The sequence below is a fragment of the Pan paniscus genome, chromosome X, assembly GCF_029289425.2.
Source record: "Pan paniscus chromosome X, NHGRI_mPanPan1-v2.0_pri, whole genome shotgun sequence".
In the NCBI taxonomy this organism is placed as follows: Eukaryota; Metazoa; Chordata; class Mammalia; order Primates; family Hominidae; genus Pan; species Pan paniscus.
Genome location: NC_073272.2, coordinates 135,483,408 through 135,491,636, shown reverse-complemented (window position 1 = coordinate 135,491,636; position 8,229 = coordinate 135,483,408). Strand labels below are relative to the sequence as shown.

The window sequence follows — 8,229 nt, the reverse complement described above, 5'->3', positions numbered from 1 at the left end:
TTTTTGGGGGGTGCTGAGTACAGGAGACTTTATTGATGGTACATGACAAGGTGAGGATCTCTAGGCCCCTCCCATTCTTCAGGGGGTCTGGCATGAAAATGTGTTGAGGAGGGGAGAATCTCAGTGAGGTGGGGGACTGAGTGGGGCAGGGACTCCCCAACAGCTGAGAGTCCAGTCTCTCTCTTCCTCTCGTGCTCTTGCTGGGACTGGCAGTCTAGGGGGTCTTACTCCTTGGAGGCTATGTGGACCATGAGGTCCACCACCCTGTTGCTGCAGCCAAATTCATTGTCATAGCAGGAAATGAGCTTGACAAAGTGGTCGTTCAAGGTGACGCCAACCCCAGCATCGAAAATGGAATAATGAGTGTTGCTGTTAAAGTCAAAAGATACAACCTGGTGCTCATTGTAGCCCAGGATGCCCTTGAGGGGGCCCTCCTGAAGGCAGGTGAAGATGCCTGCCTCACCACTTTCTTGATGTCATCATATTTGCCAGGTCTTTCCAGAAGGCAGGTCAGGTGATGATCTTGGCCGGGGGGCTAATCATCTTGTGGTGCAGGAGGCATTGCTGGCGATCTTGAGGCTGTTTGGGTACTTCTCATGGTTTATGTCCGTCACAAACTTGGGGCCATCAGCAGAGGGGGCAGAGATGACCCTTTTGGCTCCCCCCACCCCCTGAAAATGAGTCCTAGCCTTCCCCATGGCAGTGAAGACACCAGTGGACTCCACAACATAATCAATGCCGGAATCATCCCATTTGATTTTGGTAGGATCTCGCTCCTGGGAGATGGCAATGGGATTTCCATTGATAACAAACTTCCCATTCTCAGCCTTGATGGTGCCATGGAACTTTCCATAGGTGGAATGAGAAGGGAACATGTAGACCATGTAGTTGAGGTCAATGATGGGGTCATTGGTGGTGACAATATACACTTTGCCAGAGTTAAAAGCAGCCCTGGTGACCAGGAACCCAATACAGCCAACTCGTTTACTCTGGCCTTCATTTTCACCATGGTGTCTCAGGGACATGGACAGCGCTGCACAAGAAGATGCAGTGGATCAGTTCTAGTGTCCAAGAGGAATAGAAAAACATGAATCAGTGGGGGGAAGCAGGGAGAGAGGAGAGAGGAAGAATATGAGTAGGGGAGAGACTTTGGAAACAACACTTTCAAAGCTTTAGTGTAAAAGGAAAGAGAAAAAATGGGGCAGTTCTTAGAGAGGGAAGTGGGTCAAGAGATACGTTTGTTCACTGATGAAAATGATCTGGTAGAGCAGGAAAAATTAATGATTTAGAAGACAGGAGAAATGTTATAGCCATAATCTTGAGTAGGTGAGAGGGGTGGGAATCTAGTAGACAAGTGGAAGAGTTGCCCCTAGATGGGAGACACCTCTTCCATTGTAACATATTTGGTTGTAGGAGCTTTGAGAAGTCCTTTTAATCTTCCGATTGCTTCTATTCTCTCAATAAAATAGGAAATGAGATCATCTGCATAGAGTGAGGATGGGAGAGGGAGTGTTGGCACTTTGAAGAGAGAGGAATAGATGTAACAGTCTTTGAGGAGACTTGGAGAAGGAATATCTAGGGAACTAGTTCGGTTGCCAGGCACACAGCTCTAAGGACTCACTTGTGGCTAGCAGTCATTAATTTAAAGTGAGACCAGTCATCAGCCATCGTGGTTTTGTATTTTCCCTCAGCCACATGTCAGCTGCAGGTGCAGAGCAGGCAGAGAGTTGAATCGAAACAGGTTCGGGATTTTGTCAAGTGAGTATGCAGATGTGAGGAGGGTGAGGAGCTGGAATGTATGCAAGAGAGAGATTACAGTGACTAAGCATCGAAGGAAAGCTCAGTAAGTTGGGGAGAGAGGACATCAAGTGGGTGGGGGACAGTGAAAACAAAGGAAGATCTATGGATTGGACGTCTCATGCAGGCAAAGATAGTTAGAGTCACTAGTGGGAGCGAGCTGGACAGGGAGAAGATGGTAGTCTCCTATCTAGCCTTGCAATGAGACATTGAAAGTTTTGGTAGAAAAATTGGTAATGGTCAGGTCTAGGGTATGATCATGGAAGTGAGTGGCTGAGGTGGGTCAGGGTGGACAAGATCACTGAAAGAGAGGAAGTCAAGGAACGAAGAGGCCACAGGTGGAAGGGTCTTCCTCATGGATACTGAGGTGGCAGTGGTAATATTAGCAGAGATTGTATTTGTGGCAGTAGCAGCAGCAGATGTAGCTGTTATGGTTGTCATTGTGAGGAAGGAGACAAATAGAACTCTATTAAGAATGCAAACATCCGACAGGCATGGTGGCTCACATCTGTAGTCTCAGCACTTTGCGAGGCTGAGGAGAGGGAACACGAGGTCAGGAGTTCAAGACCAGCCTGGCCGACATAGTGAAACCCCATCTCTACTAAAAATACAAAAATTAGCCAGACGTGGTGGTGGGTGCCTGTAATCCCAGCTACTTGGGAGGCAGGAGAATTGCTTGAACCCAGGAGACAAAGGTTGTAGTGAGCGGAGAACACGGCACTGCACTCCAGCCTGGGCAACAAGAGTGAAACTCCATCTCAAAAAAAAAAAAAAAAAAGAAAAAAGAATGCAAACGTCTTCCCTACAGAGAGGTCTTCTCTGCCATCCTGGTTAAAGGAGCCCTTCTCACACTCTATCACTCCCCTGCCCTATCACTACTTATCCTATTACCCTGTTTTATTTTCTTGAATGCACTCATTGCTGTCAGAAAAATGGCATGTTTATTTATTGTTTTCCTTATCTGTATCTTCCACTAGATTGTAAACTCCATGAATTTGCCTTTTTCAATGCTTCATTCTCAGGGCCCATATGGTGCACTTAATAGTAGCCAGTTGAAAACGATGAAAAAAAGAATGATGGAGTTTTATCGTGCATGTGCTGGATTCCTAGCACATAGTAGGACTCCTTATGGGAACTTTGGAAAGTTGAGGGAATGGAATGCATTTAGGAAAGAGTGTGCCTGTGTCAAGTAGGAGCGTGTTAGGTGTTACACGTTGATTGAACATAAAATTCTCTGGAATGACTTCCCCTGCGCAGCCCACTGAGGATCTGATCTTAGTTTCCAGGCAAAGAACCTGTAGCAGGCCTTTCTGTGTGTTACAGTGCCTGCTCCACCCTTATCCTCTCCATACTTCTTTTTAAATTTTGTTTCTTAGAGATTCATCTTAGGTTAATAGCCACAAGAAGCTGTCACACATTTATGTATCAATTTCTGGACCAGGTGTGGTGGCCCACGCCTGTAATCCTAGCATTTTGGGAGGCCGAGGCAGGTGGATCACTTGACGTCAGGAGTTCAAAACCAGCCTGGCCAACATGGTGAAACCCTGTCTCTACTAAAAATACAAAAAATTAGCCTGGCATGGTGGCGGGAGCCTGTAATCCCAGCTACTCGTGAGGTTGAAGCAGGAGAATCACTTGAACCCGGGAGGCAGAGGTTGCAGTGAGCCAAGATCGTGCCACTGCACTCCAGCCTGGGCAGCAAGGTGAGACTCTGTCTAAAATAAAATAAAATAAAATAAAATAATTTCTGAACAGAAGGGCTCCTGATTAAGAGGAAGAGCAAGTAGTTGATCTGAAGAAGAGTGCTGTGGTGGGGGTTGTATAGAGTTATATGAGGTCACTAAGGGACCTGGGAACACAGGGTGTATTGATCTGTTTTCATGCTGCTGAAAAAGACATACCCGAGACTAGGCAATTTACAAAAGAAAGGTTTAATGGACTTACAGTTCCATGTGGTTGGGGAGGCCTCAATCATGGCGGAAGGTGAAAGGCATGTCTCACATTGCGGCAGACAAGAGAAGAGCTTGTGCAGGGAAACTCCTCTTTTTAAAACGCTGGATCTCATGAGACTTATTTGCTATCACGAGAACAGCACGGGAAAGACCTGCTACCATGATTCAATTACCTCCCACCAAGTCCCTCCCACAACACGTGGGAATTCAAGATGAGATTTGGGTGGGGACACAGCCAAACCATATCACAGGGTATTGGGAGAGCTGGGAAAGGAGGATAGGGATGAGATGTAGGAGCATACCAAAGACAAAATTACTTTGTTGTCAAATTTTGACTAGAAAAAGAAGAGGGATTCCACCCCTTCTTCCCCGAGTCTTGCCCTGTCTCCTTTATTCAGCTACACTGCTGGATGCCTGCCTGGTTCCCAACCTTTAAGGTTTTTAGTCTCTAAATTCAGTAGTGTTGGACAAGCGCTCTGATATCTGCAGAGGCAGGACAAAGGTTGAAGGAGTCCTCTGCTAGGAGGTGGAAGGGACAATCAAAGTTTAGTAGCCTGAGCTGGCCCTGGAAGAGCAAGTAGGAGCTCTTCAACCAGACTAAGTTAGAGAAGGGCGGCATTCTGGGCAGAAGGAATATTGTATATAAAGGATTTAGAGTCAGAAAACAGTAGGGCTCTTTGAAGAACTACAGATTGTGTTGTAAGTGAATGACACCTAAGGTTTGTAATGGGTGAATGATAATCATTGATGAATGGCAGATCACGTTGACAGCTAGGCAGGGCCAGAGTCTGTAGGATCTTACATGTCTTGCAATAAGTTTTGACTTTGTCCTTGGAACCCAGTTGGGGCTCCCCTCCACCCCGATTCCTCATGACAGGGAAATATGTAGTATTGTGCATTGTAAGATTTCAAAACCTTGCTAGTGAGAGGCCTGCTTAACATTGTTTAATCCAGTTCAATTTATGTAGGGGAGGTTTTTGAAATTTTTTGTTTAATTTTGAAGGTACTCTTTCGCCAGTTTGAGAAATGCTACTGCAGACAATAGGAAGCTACTGAACTTTTAGGAAGACAGAGAAATGATCATATCTGGTTGCATATAGACTTGAATGAGGGAGACTAGGTCTCAGGACGTGAATCAAGGAAAAGCCAATGGAAATACGGCATGGTGAAGTGGATTTGAGAAGGGTAGTAATGATAAGCTTTAGTGGCCAGTTGGATATAGAAGGTGTGAGACAGGAAAAGGTCTAGGGTGACTTCTAAATTCCTGGCATGGCTTTTTAGGCAAATCATACTCATTAAAGGAGTAGAGGGAATTGGTGGTGGCTAGGGGGTGGGGTAGATTTTTTGGAAGAAAGAAAAAATGAACCTATTGAATTTTAGCTGTCCATAAACATGTATAATAGATCATTGAATCTGTGGATCTGGAGCACATGAGAGATCAGTGCTGAAAATATGAATTCATAGTTGCCATGGTAGATGGTCCAGTAGTGCCACCCCTGATGAGACTTTTACAAAGAAAAGAGCCTGAGGAATATTAATCATTAAAAAGCAGGCAGAGGAAATGGAGGCCTGGTCACCTGGCTACCAACCTGCTAGTCCCCATGAATAATATATAGTACTATTAATGCTTGATTGTACATAGTACATACATAAGCCTTATAGTACTACACAGCTTACAGTACATGCATATAAGCAAGTATTAGCAATCTCCTAATCAACTGTAATACATCAATATTACACTTACATACAAAACCAACTCCATACGAATATTCACCAGTACTCAAAATCTTTAACATTGCATGGTACATTTGTTCGTTCACTGGACATAGCACATTTTAGTCAAATCTATCCTTGCCAACATGGATATCCCCTTCCATATTTTGATCTCTTAATCTACCAACTTCCGAGAAACCATCATCCCGCTAAGGCATGTTACCCTCCTCACTCCATGTACTATGTACTATGTAGTTCACGTACTATGAGGGAGACTAGGTCTCAGGACATGAATCAAGTAAAAGCCGATGGAAATACGGCATGGTGAGGTGGATTTGAGAAGGGTAGTAATGGTAAGCTTTAGTGGCCAGTTGGATATAGAAGATGTGAGATAGGAAGAGGTCTAGGGTGACTTCGGAATTCCTGACATGGCTTTTTAGGCAAATCATACTCATTAAAGGAGTAGAGGGAATTGGTGGAATTCCCCAGTTCCAGAGGGAATTGCCCCAACACGTAGTCTAGTGTAATGAGTGTGAACTGCAGCTCAGCAGAATTGTGGGAGGTAAAATGGGCATTTGTGGGCCATCTTAGGAACCTAGACACTGTTTTCCTGATGAAAAAGAAGTGTATTTCAATTACTTTTGGAAGAAGAACTGGTTTTTATTTTATTTTATTTATTCGGATGTTGATAGGAATTATGTCAAATCCGTAGATCATTTGGGGATGACTGACATCATTACTATGCTGAGTCTTCGTATCCAAGACTCTTGTGTCTCTCCAGTCTTTTAAGTCATCTTTGATTTTTTTGTTTGTTTGTTTGAGATGGAGTTTCACTCTTATTGCCCAGGATGGAGTGCAGTGGCGCGATCTGGGCTCACTACAACCTCCACCTCCCGGGTTCAAGCAATTCTCCTGTCTCAGCCTCCCTAGTAGCTGGGACTACAGTCACACTCCACCACGCCCGGCTAATAATTTTTGTATTTTTAGTAGATACAGGGCCTCACCATATTGGTTAGGCTGGTCTCAAACTCCTGACCTCAGGTGATCCACCTGCCTCAGCCAAGTGCTGGGATTACAGGCGTGAGCCACCGTGCCCAGCCAAGAACTGTTTTTTAAATGAATTTTTGGAAAATAGCCCCTTGAAAGACTGTGCTGCCTACGTGTCATTCCTTAATTTGTTGGTAAGGCTTTTCAATGTCAAGTCATTCCCATTCTGGACTTTCGGGGGAAAATGAAAAACGCTAATCTTGGTTAAGTGAAGATTATCTTTTCCTGTTTTTGAAAGGCAATATTGGTTGAAAACTGTAAGTAAAAACTGGTAAGTAGAGTAGATAACCTGTAAAAGTGTTTAGTAACCTAAACATTCCTTTACAGAGGTCAGTTACTATTGTGGTTGTTATAGTACTTAAATACATTGATTTAAAAATACATACACATAGGACCTGCAGCAGGGCAGGAGGACGGCAACCACAGACTGCACCACAACCTGCAAATGTTGCTGCTCCACTTTTTCACATCCCATGCCCTTCTCCACTTGTTGCTATCAGGCTTCCTTGCCCCCTTACCTCTTCTGAAATAGATCTTGTCAAGGACACTAATGGCTTCCCTGTAGCCAATGCAACAGTCATTCTACTGTCTTCATCTGAAGGCTCAGCAGTAGCATTAGACACGTGAACAGCTTCTTCCTCCTTGAAACAGTTTTTCCTCTCATCTGCTTCAAATAAACAACTTCTGGGTTTTCTTCTATCTCACTGGCTACTCTTCCTTCTCCTCCACTTGACCTCGAAATGTGGTGACCTCTAAATGTGCCTGTTTCTCTTAGCATTCCTCTCCATTCCCGTGGCCTTGATTGTCACAACTCTCATCTCTGGACTAACAGCTCTTCCTAGGCCAGAACACTCCCCTGTATTTCCATCTGCCTGCTGGACATCTCCTCAAACTCAAAATGTCCTGAGCACAGCTCTCACCTTGCCTCCATCTCCTCACCATATATCATACTCTGTCTCTGCCATCTCTTTATTATTATTATTATTATTATTATTATTATTATTATTATTAAGATGGGGTCTTCCTCTGTCACCCAGGCTGGAGTGCGGTAGCACCATTATAGCTCACTGCAGCCTCGAACTCCTGGGCTTAGGTGATCCTCCTGCCTCAGCCTCTCCAGTAGCTGGGACCACAGGAATGCACCACGGTGCTCACCTTCTGCCATCTCTTTAAATAGTACCAGACGATATCCACTTGCTCAGGCCAAAAGCCTCAGGGGCATCACTGACTCCTCTTTCACTTTCACTCACCTCCGTATACAACTCCCTCATCAAGCCCTGTCAGTCTTACCTTCTACATGTCTCATGAATCTGTCCACTTATCTTCATCTCCATCCACCACCCTGGTCAAACCAACACCCTCTCTTACCTGAGTGCCTGAACTTGTCTCCTAACTGATCTTACTGCCTCCAGCCTTCCTCCCCTACAGCCCACTCTCCCCTTAGCAAGAGCCATGGTCTTTTCTTTTTCTTTTTTTTTTTCGTGTGTGTGTGTGTGTGTGAGAGAGAGAGAGAGAGAGAGAGAGAGACGGAGTCTCGCTCTCTCACCCAGGCTGGAGTGCAGTGGCACAATCTCGGCTCACTGCAACTTCTGCCTCCCAGGTTCAAGTGATTCTCCTGCCTCAGCCTCCCAAGTAGCTGCGACTACAGGCATGTGCCACCAGGCCTGGCTAATTTTTGTATTTTATTTTTAGTAGAGACAGGGTTTCGCCATTTTGGCCA

At 45.0% G+C, this 8,229-nt stretch overlaps 1 pseudogene; it reads right to left on the bottom strand.

Annotated features, from left to right (window-relative positions):
- Positions 1–224: 224 nt before the first annotated feature.
- LOC112438217 (glyceraldehyde-3-phosphate dehydrogenase-like) lies at positions 225–1,025 on the bottom strand (annotated as a pseudogene).
- Between the last annotated feature and the right edge of the window lie 7,204 nt (positions 1,026–8,229).